The 15,181-nt window shown below is 38.1% G+C and overlaps 1 pseudogene across 1 annotated transcript; it reads left to right on the plus strand.

Moving 5' to 3' along the window:
- The first annotated feature begins 6,814 nt into the window (after positions 1-6,814).
- On the plus strand, positions 6,815-14,954 carry LOC306874561 (elastase-1-like; annotated as a pseudogene). Its single transcript has 6 exons — positions 6,815-7,061; positions 7,143-7,272; positions 14,128-14,263; positions 14,379-14,521; positions 14,620-14,769; positions 14,898-14,954. The product of its transcript is annotated as an elastase-1-like (transcript).
- The last annotated feature ends 227 nt before the right edge of the window (positions 14,955-15,181 follow it).

Raw genomic sequence — 15,181 nt, forward strand, 5'->3', positions numbered from 1 at the left:
CTGAGACGCCCCCTTCCGCCGATTGGTCAAGCAAATCTGAGCATGTGACGTCATCAGTAGTCGCTCGGGTCTGTTCAACAAAATAATAGTCCTCTAACGTTACTATGGCTACCGATTCTTAAACTGTACAGGGCAGGTCCTGTTGGGCTTTCTTCTATGCAACTTTACGCGTTTCACAGAAATCTTTACATCAGAAATATTAAATATTAGTCTGCCACCAGCCCGTTTTATTTAGCTGTGCAGAGTTAAATCTGTGTGATGAAGCTGCGCTAGACAGCGCGGAGCGAGAGAGGATCACTGACCAGTGTTCAGTCAGCAGTCAGAACTTGGGTACCTATAATGGTGAAATACATTTTTACTGAAAATGACCCGCGAGTATGATTGACAGGACGATAGCGGAGGCAATTAAAAGCGCAATATGACTTCTGTTAACAAAAGCATATTTTTTTTTTATATAAGTGGCTTTTGTCTTTGTTTTAATCAAATAATTGTGAACCACAAACCGAGCCTTCGTTTTAAAGGGCGATTTCCAAATATATTTTATTTATTTGTTATAATATGGGTATTTTATGTCACCCGTCTTATAAGTTTGATTATAGTAGGCTATAGGCGAGTTTTTTTATTGTACTATTTTACTGTTGTTTTTTAATTAACAATATATCATAATTTATAAAGATCAAAATCTACAGAAGAGATTAACAAATAACATTGGTGTTGTCATAAGTTAACTAATCAATCATGGGACAATTTCCTCACCGGTACAACCCTATTCTTAATGTTGGCTACATGTTACAGATTTAATGTTGAGCACATAATGTTCAAGGCTTCTTAAATACCATTACACTCGGTTGAAGAGTCAAGAAGGATGTGTTAATTTACTGTAGATTTCAATCTGTCATTAGTTGGTGACCCGGTGTAATTATAATAGCATAAATAAAAACAAATACACGTAATAGGCTATGTATGCCAATAGGCAAAACACACCTGCTTTTCCTCTAGATCACTTTACTATGGAAGCCCGTTTCCGCCAATGAATAAAAAATAAAACAAGGTAATTGTGACTTTTTATCTCACAATTCGGACTTTATAACTCGCAATTCTGATTTTATAACTCGCAATTCTGACTTTTTTTCTCAGAATTCTGACTTTTTTTCTCGCAATTCTGACTTTTTTTCTCAGAATTCTGACTTTTTTTCTCGCAATTCTGACTTTTTTTCTCAGAATTCTGACTTTTTTTCTCGCAATTCTGACTTTTTTTCTCACAATTGCGAGTTATCTCATCTCACAACTCTGACTTTCTCGCACCATAGCAAACCACTCTCCGTGTAAGGCTTTTGGACGCGGTTGGACAGCACCATTACCGCCGGGCTTTCAGACACAACATTCTTCATTTCTTTATAGTTCTGAGTTTGAGGCAGCTTCTATCACGTTATTTTAATAACAGCTGTCAAGTAAAGCGCGTATTATTGTAACACGAGAGTGGATATATATGAATGCACGCAGGTGGATTTCCTTCACTCTCGCATAAAGCGCGCTTTCATCTCTATGTTCTTGCTATAGAATTATCTTATCTCCTGTATCTAATGTTGTAAGATATCAAGCAAGACATCCCCAATGAAAATTATAAATAAATTATAAATAAATGAAAATTATTTAGTCAATTATATACAGTGTTGGGGGTAACGCATTACAAGTAACGCGAGTTACGTAATAATATTACTTTTTTCAAGTAACTAGTAAAGTAACGCATTACTTTTTCATTTACAAGAAAATATCTGAGTTACTTTTTCAAAAAAGTAACGCCAGTTACTTTTTCCTAATTTATTGACTGACAGTGCGCTGTGAACATGTTACTGTAGTTCTAGACTAAATGTGAATGTGCATTAATTCATCCCACTCGCAAAAAACAGATTTAGTATTCATCAAAATGAATTAAAACAGTGAATCTAGAATCAGTGAATCAGTGCAAACTCAGAATATGACGCAAACTGAAATAATTAAATATGTTAAACAACACAAATGTAACTAATCCCATTTTATTAACCAATGCCTTTGCTGCTGACCTTTGATGATCCAGTTCAACCATACTAATAAGCAAAAATTACTTTAGATAACTAACAATTGTGCTTCATTGTTTTTTTTATTGCCGAAGAGTGTTAAACCTTCTTATCCTGAGTTTTACTTTACAGACGTGAATTTACTTTTCCTTCACAAGATACAGGGCTTTTACATTTGTATTAATGTAATTTCTTGTATTAAAAACAATCAAGCCCTGCTCATATTTAAAAAGTAACGCAAAAGTAGCGTAACGCATTACTTTCCATAAAAAGTAACTAAGTAACGTAATTAGTTACTTTTTTAGGGAGTAACGCAATATTGTAATGCATTACTTTTAAAAGTAACTTTCCCCAACACTGATTATATATGAAGAGTTCAGATGCAAAAGCTTAAATGCCATCTGAAATTATCTTCTAAAATTAGTATTTTTCGTTTATATTCAGTTATTTTAATTTAACCCTCTGATGGTTTAAATCTCTGTACCCTATAGTTTTTTTGGGGGTCTCCAGAGACCCCAGACAATAACATTTAATTTTGTAACAAGATAATAGTTTTTTTTTTACAAATGTAATTTTACTCTGTTTGTTAATGTTTTTACTCAACATTTGTGCAGTTTTTGGAGGATTTATGATATCTTTTAAATTTCTATAAATAAATAAATATTTATTTAAATTACAAATTTACAAAAAAACAGCATTTGATGTAAAATTCACTTTATAAAAGGCCCAGATTTCTAACTTTCATTCATGGGGATAACATGGATCATTTTAAATGATTTAATGTAACATTTATACCCATTTTTTGAAAATGCAGTTTCAAAATAAAAAAATATCACTTTAACCACTAGATGGCCATAGAGCTCCACTATATGCTATTTGCTATTTGAGAGACCTGAAAGATATCTTTTCACAAGTTGGATTCAGTTGGATTCATATCTAAATATTATAAAATCACAATTATAACAAAAATAAAATATTTTTTGTCAAAGTTTAGTATTTTTTGTACTGAAAAACACCCATTTTTTCAATAATGTTACATTATGATTAGAATCAAACCTGAACAAAATGTTACAAAGAGAAATGTTGGAGCCTTAAGATTTTATCATTTATTTCAATTATCTATTTTTAATATAATTCTACAATTTTAATCAATATTTCAGTTACTAACTGTAACAGAACAAAAATGAACAGAAATTAACAGTTATATTACATATGAACACATGAACTGAACAGCAATAACAAGTGAGCAAATAAAGCAGTAAAAAGATCAAATTTAGTAAAAGAAATCAAACAACGAGGAACAATAAGTGTGTGTGTGTGTGTGTGTGTGTGTGTGAGAGAGTGTATGAGTACACATTGTCGGTGTCAGTGTCACCTCTTTATATTTGTGTTGGTTCTGCATTTTGGATGATTTTATTTGACAAATTATAGCCTTACAAATGTGTGTGTGTGTGTGTGAGTGTGCACACTTTCAATGTGTCAGTGTCACCAATTTATTTTTGTGGTGGTAGCCTACTGCATTTTGGATGATTTTATTTTACAAATGATAAGGGAACAGTTTTTATAGTCTCAAAAATGTGTTCCTCTATATGTGTGTGTGTTGTGAGCAATATCATTTAGCATTGTGGATGTTTTTCGCATTGGTGGAAGTGTGCCACTTTATTTGTGCCATTTCTGTCGATGTGTTCTGCGTTGTTTCTGATTTTGATGATGAATTTTGTCTATTTTGATTGCGGGGTCTCCAGAGACTCCGGAAGCCACGAGTGTCACAAATTTTGTCACGCTAACATAAAAACAGATATCATTCCAATTAATTTTTTTTTGTAGATCTAGAAAGTGTTGAGAGCCATAGAAGGTTTCATACCATTTGGACAAAGGGAACATTTTTTAAAAATTGAGCAAAAGTCATTTGGGGTAAAAAAAAGACCCCGTAAACAATCAGAGGGTTTTAATGACAATGAAAAGAACCTGTACCTGAGAAAAATGCTCATTTTAGAATAAAATTTCAGATGGCACTTAGGCTTTTGCATCTGAACTCGTCATATATAATTGACTAAATAATAATAATAATAAAAAAAAACTTATTTCAAATTAATGAATCCTTAATTTATTTATAATTTTCATTGGGGATGTCTTGCTTGATATCTTACAACATTAGATACAGGAGATAAGATAATTCTATAGCAAGAACATAGAGATGAAAGCGCGCTTTATGCGAGAGTGAAGGAAATCCACCTGCGTGCATTCATATATATCCACTCTCGTGTTACAATAATACGCGCTTTACTTGACAGCTGTTATTAAAATAACGTGATAGAAGCTGCCTCAAACTCAGAACTATAAAGAAATGAAGAATGTTGTGTCTGAAAGCCCGGCGGTAATAGTGCTGTCCAACCGCGTCCAAAAGCCTTACACGGAGAGTGGTTTGCTATGGTGCGAGAAAGTCAGAGTTGTGAGATGAGATAACTCGCAATTGTGAGAAAAAAAGTCAGAATTGCGAGAAAAAAAGTCAGAATTCTGAGAAAAAAAGTCAGAATTGCGAGAAAAAAAGTCAGAATTCTGAGAAAAAAAGTCAGAATTGCGAGTTATAAAATCAGAATTGCGAGTTATAAAGTCCGAATTGTGAGATAAAAAGTCACAATTACCTTGTTTTATTTTTTATTCATTGGCGGAAACGGGCTTCCATAGTAAAGTGATCTAGAGGAAAAGCAGGTGTGTTTTGCCTATTGGCATACATAGCCTATTACGTGTATTTGTTTTTATTTATGCTATTATAATTACACCGGGTCACCAACTAATGACAGATTGAAATCTACAGTAAATTAACACATCCTTCTTGACTCTTCAACCGAGTGTAATGGTATTTAAGAAGCCTTGAACATTATGTGCTCAACATTAAATCTGTAACATGTAGCCAACATTAAGAATAGGGTTGTACCGGTGAGGAAATTGTCCCATGATTGATTAGTTAACTTATGACAACACCAATGTTATTTGTTAATCTCTTCTGTAGATTTTGATCTTTATAAATTATGATATATTGTTAATTAAAAAACAACAGTAAAATAGTACAATAAAAAAACTCGCCTATAGCCTACTATAATCAAACTTATAAGACGGGTGACATAAAATACCCATATTATAACAAATAAATAAAATATATTTGGAAATCGCCCTTTAAAACGAAGGCTCGGTTTGTGGTTCACAATTATTTGATTAAAACAAAGACAAAAGCCACTTATATAAAAAAAAATATGTTTTTGTTAACAGAAGTCATATTGCGCTTTTAATTGCCTCCGCTATCGTCCTGTCAATCATACTCGCGGGTCATTTTCAGTAAAAATGTATTTCACCATTATAGGTACCCAAGTTCTGACTGCTGACTGAACACTGGTCAGTGATCCTCTCTCGCTCCGCGCTGTCTAGCGCAGCTTCATCACACAGATTTAACTCTGCACAGCTAAATAAAACGGGCTGGTGGCAGACTAATATTTAATATTTCTGATGTAAAGATTTCTGTGAAACGCGTAAAGTTGCACAGAAGAAAGCCCAACAGGACCTGCCCTGTACAGTTTAAGAATCGGTAGCCATAGTAACGTTAGAGGACTATTATTTTGTTGAACAGACCCGAGCGACTACTGATGACGTCACATGCTCAGATTTGCTTGACCAATCGGCGGAAGGGGGCGTCTCAGGACCGCCCACATGTGGAAAACGAATTTTGAAGTCATTTATTCGTTTTATGCTTTTGAACTAAAAAACGAAAAATCAAGCCGAAATCTCGTTTTTTCGTTTTTTTCAAAAAAACGAAAAAACGAATAAAGGTGCCGTTTTCTCGTTTCTGCTTATTTCGTTTCAAATTGGAAAACAAACTATCAAAACGTACACGGACCACACGGGGGGGCGGTGTCTGTCTACTCATTCGGGACGAGTGGTGTCATACAGTGGTGGTGAGAGAGAGTTTGTGTACCCCTGACATTGAACTGTTGTGTGTTTCCCTTCGGCCCTCTTACCTGCCCAGGGAGTTCCCCCAGATATTTTTAACCGTTGTATACATACACCCAAAGGCAAATTTTGATAGGGCACTTGATATTATTTTTAATCTCTCCCACAAACTGGAGTCACTGTCTCCTGATGCCCCTAAATTTATTTTAGGAGATTTTAATAATTGCCCTGTGAAAAAGTGCTTACGCACATATTATCAGTATGTGGATTGTCCCTCAAGGAAAAAAAAGTTTATAGACTTATGTTATGGAACTGTCAAAGACGCCTATTCCTCGTCATTGCTCCCACCTCTAGGGGCATCTGACCACAATGTTGTTTATCTCCGACCCATATACCAAAGGCTCTTGCAGAGGGAGAAGCCCCAAGAACGTTCAGTTAAAGTATGGAACAATGACAGTATTATGGCCCTGCAAGGTTGTTTTGACTGCACAAACTGGGATATTTTTAAATGTCCTGATATAGACGAACATGTAGAAACAATATCTGACTACATAAATTTTTGTGTAGACACAGTCATACCTATAAAAACTATTAAAATTTTTCCAAACGACAAGCCCTGGATCTCTAACAAATTAAAACATCTTATAATTGAAAAGAAAAAAGCATACTGGAATCAGGATGACACAGCCAAAAGGGACATACAGAGACAGATTAAAAGACAAATACAGTTGGACAAGTACAGTTATAGACAGAAGATTGAGGCAACCCTGGTGTCGGGCAACCCCCGTGAGGTATGGCAGGGGATTAAGACTATGACCAATGTCCCACATAAGGGCAGAGGGAAACTTCCTCTGATCCAGCCCGGAGGTGAGGGACTGGAAAGGGCAAACCAGCTAAACAGCTTCTTCTGTCGCTTTGAGAGTCGCAGCCATGCCGGGGCAGGCATTGTGCTGCCCTCTCCACCTCCTGTATCTGTCTTAAACGTCAGTCAATCGGATGTCTTTCACCTTTTTAGTCACTGTAATCCACGGAAAAGCCCTGGCCCTGACAAAATCTGTGGTAATATCCTTAAGCACTGTGCAGAACAGTTAGCCCCTGTGTTTACTGATATTTTTAACTCCTCTCTTAACCTTTGTAAAGTCCCCATCCTGTGGAAAACATCTACAATTGTACCTGTGCCAAAACTGTCAAGACCCGAAGAGCCAAATGACTTCCGGCCAATAGCACTGACATCTCTGGTTATGAAGTGCTTGGAGCGTCTGGTAAAGAGGCACATTGTATTCCAAACCCACCATCTTATGGACCCCCTTCAATTTGCAGGTCTCCAGGGGGGTGGATGATGCAATTTTGACATTAATGCACCTTTTGCACACTCATCTTGAGAAACCAAAAACTCATGCTAAGATTTTATTTGTGGACTTTTCATCTGCTTTCAACACTATGCAACCTGAGACTCTTGGAGAGATTTTAGCTAAAGACTTCCATCTTAACACAGGGATTATTCATTGGATCATGGACTTTCTTACCAGTAGAGTCCAGCGGGTCAGAGTGGGCTCAGTTCTGTCTGATGCGATGACAATTTCCACAGGCTCTCCACAAGGATGTGTTTTATCTCCTTTATTATTTATTTTATATACAAATTCATGCACTAGTACTTTTCAAAATAGGCACTTTATTAAATATGCAGATGACACAGCCTTAGGCCGTGTTCACACTTGGCGTCTTTTTCGAAGCTGCCGGCGTCTGTTTTACATTATAATCCTATGGAGTAAACCGTGTTTTCAAAAAAGTCCTGAGCGCTTTTTAAAACGCCACCGCCGGCGTCTTTTTCTGCAGCTCAGAGCGTTTTTTCGAGTTGAAAAAATTTCAACTTTTCTGGAAAAAACGCCCCACGTCAAGCGCCTTTTTGACAGCTGACCAATGACAAGCGAGTAGCGAGATCTGTCGTTTCCATAACAACAAGAAGAAAAACGGAGAAGGTGCCGGTAGATAGACTGCTCGTACTAGTTTCGGAGCACAAGGAGCTGTATGATATGAGCACAAAACTCTATCATAATATTGGTTCCTTCCCCGTATAATGTCGTGCACCCACAAACGTCGTTGTGAATCGACATTTTCTTTCCCGTTATCTTCAAAAGCCAACTTTTTTACTCTTTCTTGACATTTCTGCAGTACACAGCGCTAGGCTACTGTTACAGCTGTTGCTATGACAACAAAAGACGCTCTCAGCTGCTATTTGTAACAGACGCTGCCAGCTCTGTTTTTCATTAAAAAAACGCTCTTGTCAACTTTTTCTAGTCAAAAAAGACGCCAAGTGTGAACACGGCCTTAGTGAGTCTGCTACAAGATGGGGAGGTAGATCATGGGCCAGTTTTAGACTTTTTTTTAGAATGGTGCAATAAGTCACATTTAATTTTAAATACTAACAAGACTAAAGAAATGTCCATAAATTTTAGAAAATCACAGCAATCTACCGACACTTTTATTAATGGGGAAATTATTCAGGTTGTCACAAATTATAAATACCTTGGCATTGTACTGGACAACAAGCTTAAATGGGATTTATGGACTGACCTTTTGCACACGAAGGCACAGCAAAGAATGTACTTTTTAAAGAAACTGCTTGTTTTTAATGTTAATCACAAAATGCTTCAAATGTTTTATACAGCTTTTATTGAAAGTGTTTTAACTTGCTGTATTACTTGCTGGTTTGGAAATGCTATTGAGTCACAGAAAAAGACAATTAGAAAAACAGTTACAACTGCCAGCAAATTACTTGGGATAACACTACCAAGCATGGAACACATTTATAAAGATAGACTGGTGAAAAAGGCAAATAACATTATATGTGACTATACTCATCCTCTAGCATCTCACTTTGAATTACTGCCATCTGGGCGTCGTTTTAGTCTACCCTTCCTGACTAAGAACAGATCTAAATTCTCTTTTATACCACAAGCCATAAAAGCTTTAAATCAGTCAATAAGCTAGATGTCCAGCTGGCTGTATAGTGTAATGTAGGGTGTGATGCATGTTCTTTATGTTATGTCTGTCTGTGTCTGATGTATGGACTAATTGTTTGTTGTTATATGTTTGATGTCCTGTCATAAAGTGCCTATGCGACTGTGCTGCAAACCCAACTGCCCCACGGGGATAATAAAGTTGTCTACTACTACTACTAAAGTAATGTGGTCTATTCTCGCATTTCTACACTTCTACTGTCATCTGGTGCTTAAAAGATGAAGTGCATTTACAAAGCCGTTTTTTGGCAGAGGAAGAAAATGCAGCCCATTGAATCACAATTTAAAAAAAAAAGAAAGTCAAGGTTGTACCTTTCTTGAACTGTAATTCGGTTTCAATAACATACCATAATTCACCTGACCAGTGACCACGCAACTATTATTAGGGGGTGCTTGCCAAAGCACTCACTATTATTATCTCACATACTTATTCTTCTTCTTCTTATTCTTCTTCCGTACAAATTTCGGCGCGTAACTAGTCCCGCAGCTTTTGTCACAGACCCACGAATGAGGCGTCAAATCGTGCGGATTAATCAGGAATGTTGTGCTATGACTTTTATAAGCGATCGGGGGTACGGTATTTGCCCCAGGGGCAAAAAAGCGGGCCAAAAATCCCATTGACAATGCATTGCGGCCAACTTTGACGGCTCGTAGCTCCGAGCGAGAATTTCGTAGAAACTTGTAAATCACCACATTTGGAGAGGCTATCAAGCTGTGCAAGAAGATACCCCGCAGTGGGGTATAAGTTGTACCCCTGGGGCACAAGAGCCCCCCAAAGTTGCCCCATTGACATACTATGGTGAGGGACGGCCCATGAAACGTTTTTCCTACTATGGTAAATTGCATAGGGATTTTGTATTGAGCATAGCTCTGGATCACAGTGTCATAGAGACAAGGGGGCGGGCTCATTTTACTCAGATGACCAATCAATCTCTCCGAATCATTGTGAAGCTATCAAGCCACGCCCTAGCAACCATTTAGAGCCCCTTAGCAACAAGTTCCATAGACATTCATTGAAAGAGATTAAAGGGATATCTCCGGACTGAATTGTCATAGAAACATGAGGGTGGTCTCATTTGACTCGGGGCAGCAAACAGCCAATCATGAATCACCTCAACACTTCCTAGCCCCTCCCTAGCAACCATTGTCGGGCACCTTATCTACCAAAATCCAAGAGGGATATCTTCCATTCTGAATGTCACAGAGGCATGGGAGTTGGTTTATATCATTCATAGTGACAAGAAGCCTTTGCAGTTTCATCATTGGCAGCTCCAAGCAACTCCATAGCAACCAAACAGAGTACCTTAGCAACGAAAATCCAAAGAGGTATATCTTCCATTCTGAATGTCACAGAGGCATGGGAGTTGGTTTATATCATTCATAGTGACAAGAAGCCTTTGCAGTTTCATCATTGGCAGCTCCAAGCAACTCCATAGCAACCAAATAGAGTACCCTAGCAACCAAAATCCAAAGAGGGATATCTTCCATTCTGAATGTCACAGAGGCATGGGAGTTGGATTATATCATTCATACTGACAAGAAACCTTTGCAATTGCATGATTGGCAGCTGCCAAGCCACTCCCTAGTAACCAAACAGTGTACCCTAGCAACCGAATGGCAAGACCTATATCTTTGCATCTGAATATCGTACAGACATGGGAGTTGGTTCTTTTGACTCATGCTAGCAAACTGGACTTGCTAGTCATGCTAGCAGTGAATAGCTACATGCTAATAGTCATTAGCTAAGTGCTAATTTATGCTAAGAACATGCTAGGAACTCTATGAAACTCCACAGTAACGATCTATGACAACTAAAAACTACCTAGCAACACCCTAGAAACCTCCCCAGGTACCATAGCAACCACCCCAAGTACCCTAGCAACCGCATAGCAACACCCTAGCAACCACCCCAAGTACCCTAGCAACCACATAGCAACACCTTAGCAACCACCCTGGGTACCCTAGCAACCGCCCTAGCAACCATCCTAGGTACCCTAGCAACCATCCCGATTGCCCTAGCAACCGCATAGCAACACCCTAGCAACCACCCCAAGTACCCTAGCAACCACATAGCAACACCTTAGCAACCACACTGGGTACCCTAGCAACCGCCCTAGCAACCATCCTGGGTACCCTAGCAACCGCATAGCAACACGCTAGCAACCAACCTAAGTACCCTAGCAACCATATAGCAATACCTTAGCAACCACCCTGGGTACCCTAGCAACCACCCTAGCAACCATCCTGGGTACCCTAGCAACCGCATAGAAACACCCTAGCAACCACCCCAAGTACCCTAGCAACCACATAGCAACACCTTAGCAACCACCCTGGGTACCCTAGCAACCGCCCTAGCAACCATCCTGGGTACCCTAGCAACCGCATAGCAACACCCTAGCAACCACCTTAAGTACCCTAGCAACCACATAGCAACACCTTAGCAACCACCCTGGGTACCCTAGCAACCGCCCTAGCAACCATCCTAGGTACCCTAGCAACCATCCTGATTACCCTAGCAACCGCATAGCAACACCCTAGCAACCACCCCAAGTACCCTAGCAACCGCATAGCAACACCTTAGCAACCACACTGGGTACCCTAGCAACCGCCCTAGCAACCATCCTGGGTACCCTAGCAACCGCATAGCAACACCCTAGCAACCACCACAAGTACCCTAGCAACCACATAGGAACACCTTAGCAACCACCCTGGGTACCTAGCAATGGCCCTAGCAACCGCCCAGCAGTGCCAAGGAAAACACTCAAGCCAACCTAGCAACCGAGTGGCGAGTTTTGCCACGCCAAGCACCCCCTCACATTTTCTTCAGGAAATGTACATTCTAGTTATAATTATTATTACTTTTCTTCCATTACCATGTTCAGCTAGTTGAACAATATCAGATTTTCTGTCACATTTCAGCCCTGGTTGTTTCTTATAACAACCAACACACCTAGAGGAGCATTTTACATTTTACTGTGATTTTTTATTTTTTTTTCCAACTGTACAAGATTTGATTGTGTCAATTTTGCCTTTTTATTATTTGTTTATGCATTGCATGTTAACATTTTGCTGTAATTATACAAGAACATTCATAACACTTTATTGTTAATAATTTAGAGCACATTTATTCTGTAGGTCATGGTGTGCTTTGATTTCTCTCTTGTCTGCTTGATAGCATGGTTTGTTAGCGTCTGCTGGTTAGACTACACACACAGTAACTACACACACATCTTCAATTGAAGGACATTCAAAACACATTTGTGTATTCTGATTAAATAAAGCCATATGCAAACAACATATAAATTGCTAGTATTTAACTATAACATTTTACCAGTTAATCATTCTCTCCTGGATGCTTTCAAGATGATGTTGTACAGAAACATGTGACTCTCCTAATGTAATGCAGATGATGCTGCTATAGCTCCCCCTTCTGACTGAATAGGAAACAATATTTAGTCCATTAGGAGCTGAAATGTTGAAATTGTAAATGATCTCGTTTCTACCTTTCAGTGGCGGCTGCTGGTCTTTCAAAGAGGGGAAGCTCATTTTCGGCCTACTTCATAAAAATTGTCCATTTATTTATACGTAAATTCTGCCCTACATTCCTTTTCATGAAAATGCTCTGTGACGCTGTCCTACCAACTAGGCGTATTTTCCAGTGACTTGACCAGTGTCCTCTCAATGGCCAGCAGAGCTAGGCTGCTTAAACGGTCTTGGCCCATTGTGTTACGGGTGTAGGACTTGAACCGCTTTAAACAGGAGAAGCTCCTTTTTACGCCTGCAGATGTAGCTCCAATTGTTGCCACTAATGAGAACAGTTTGTAAAGAACACTGTCCAGCTCCATGTCTTTAAATGTGAAATTAAAACTGCCAGTAGGTGGCAACAAGACTGTTAATAAGTGAGTCATTACAACTGAACCGAATCATTTAAATGGTTGATTCATTCAGGAACAAAACAGCTGTTGCTCTGAGACAAATTTAAATGATATTTGTTGGCAAAATAGAGCAAAAAGTCAAAATTGTGTCTAAAACAGTATGCCTGCCTGTTAGTAACTGTCAAGCATAGGTCTGCCTGCTCCATAGCACAGCTGTATATTATGGAATTATTTTTGTGTCTTTATTATGATCGGCGCTACTTTCATGTCTCTCGTATCGCTTCGCGCTATTTCGTTTCATTCAATGCAACTGGCGCTGACTTGCGTTTCAGATTTAATTGTAATGAAAATGACCTCAGGACTTCTTTAATTACTGCAGGGGTCAGTGGTGTCCTGCAGAGTCTTCAACCCTAATCAAAGACACCTGAAGCAGCTAATCAAGCTCTTACTAGGTATACTTGAAAATTCCAGGCAGGTGTGTTGAGGCAAGTTGGAGCTAAACTCTCAATTTTAAAAAAACATTGACCCTTATGATTGGTTTTGTGGTCCAGGTTCACATATTGGTGGAATGTTGTTGTTGCTTGTCTGCTTTAAGATAATATGCAAGTCAAAATTTTAAATAATTAAAAAATAGTGTTTCATGATTTTTCTTTCTTTTTTTTTTTTTTAAATGTGTGGTCAAAATGTATGTATTTTCTTGGATTTAAATACATTGGGCAAATATATATTTTTAAATGTTTGAAAATTTGATATTTATTATTTATTTAAGAATTATTTAATTATATTTCTAAAATGCAGTTTTCAGAAATATACAAACAATGCTCAAAAATAGATTGATAGTAAATATATTTACGTAAATATTTTTCTCAAACACATTTTTAACAAATACATTTTGGCCATTTTTGTATATTTTTAAAAATATGGTTAAAAAAAGGCTGTATAAGAACAATGACCAGCTGACTAATTATCCCTAACACAAAAAATACAGTAATTTCAACATATCATCAGCAATCATGCAATATAACTTTGACACAGCATATAAGCTACAATACATCTACAAATTCATGTTTTCTGCTTAATAGACTTATCAACTTAATGCAACAAATGTACAGTTACACATATCAACACAACATACATGATTGCATCAAAGATTTTCTAAAGTTATAGCGCCCCCTAGAATCACAAATGTGTGAAATCTAACTTGTACACTGTCCATTCTGTCCATTTCAGATATGATATCGCCCTTCTGCGCCTGTCCTCCAGCGCCTCTCTGAACTCATATGTGCAGCTGGCAGCCTGCCACCCTCTGGACAGGTTCTGCCCCACAACAACCCCTGTTACATCACCGGCTGGGGCCTCACACAGAGTCAGTTTAGCTTCAAGTACAACAAATCAGCCATGATGTTGCCTGACATAATTTTTATGCACTAATTTCTAACTCATTTCTATTTCTCTGTTTCTCTCCTCTGATCTTCATGCAGCTGGTGGGTCACTCTCGGCTCAGCTGAAACAGGCCTATCTGCCCGTGGTCGACTACAGTACCTGCTCTCGTAGCGACTGGTGGGGAAGCACCGTGAAGAACACCATGGTTTGTGCTGGTGGTGGAAGCGACTCTGGATGCCAGGTGAGAAAGACTGACTCTCGAACAGATCATAAACTATGAGAAGTTGTTTGGTTCTGTGGTAAAACTGACTCATTTTGGCTCCTGTCATGTTGTCTTAGGGTGACTCTGGTGGCCCTCTGAACTGCCAGGTCAGCGGTCAGTACGTCGTCCATGGTGTGACCAGCTTCGTGTCTTCTTCAGGTTGTAACACCTACCAGAAGCCAACAGTCTTCACCCGTGTGTCTGCCTACACCAGCTGGATTAATGGAGTACGTACAATTCATTAGATTATATTGTCATTATAATAAACTTTAAATAAGATATTAACAAACAGTAAAGGTCATGACTGTATCTTGTAAGACATCTTATAATACTTGTGCCATTTTGTTTATTTCAGATCATTGGAAAACCTGAGAGGCTGAAAGACAAACATCCTCCATTTATCAAGTTTTAACATCTGCAATGGACAAAAATACTTACAATAATCTTTACATCTAATCTTTGGCTACTTTTGAATCATTTTAAAATTATTTGTGCCAGTTTGATTAAAAACATTAAATAAGTTCAGTGGTGCAATTAATTATTCAAGGTTTTATTATTGCTTTATCTTATACAGGAACATATATTCAACAAGCTGTAACCCTTGTTTTATTTAAACTGGTCAAATATTGCAAAAGAAAA

The sequence above is a fragment of the Barbus barbus genome (assembly GCF_936440315.1).
Source record: "Barbus barbus genome assembly, chromosome: 9".
Classification (NCBI taxonomy): domain Eukaryota; kingdom Metazoa; phylum Chordata; class Actinopteri; order Cypriniformes; family Cyprinidae; genus Barbus; species Barbus barbus.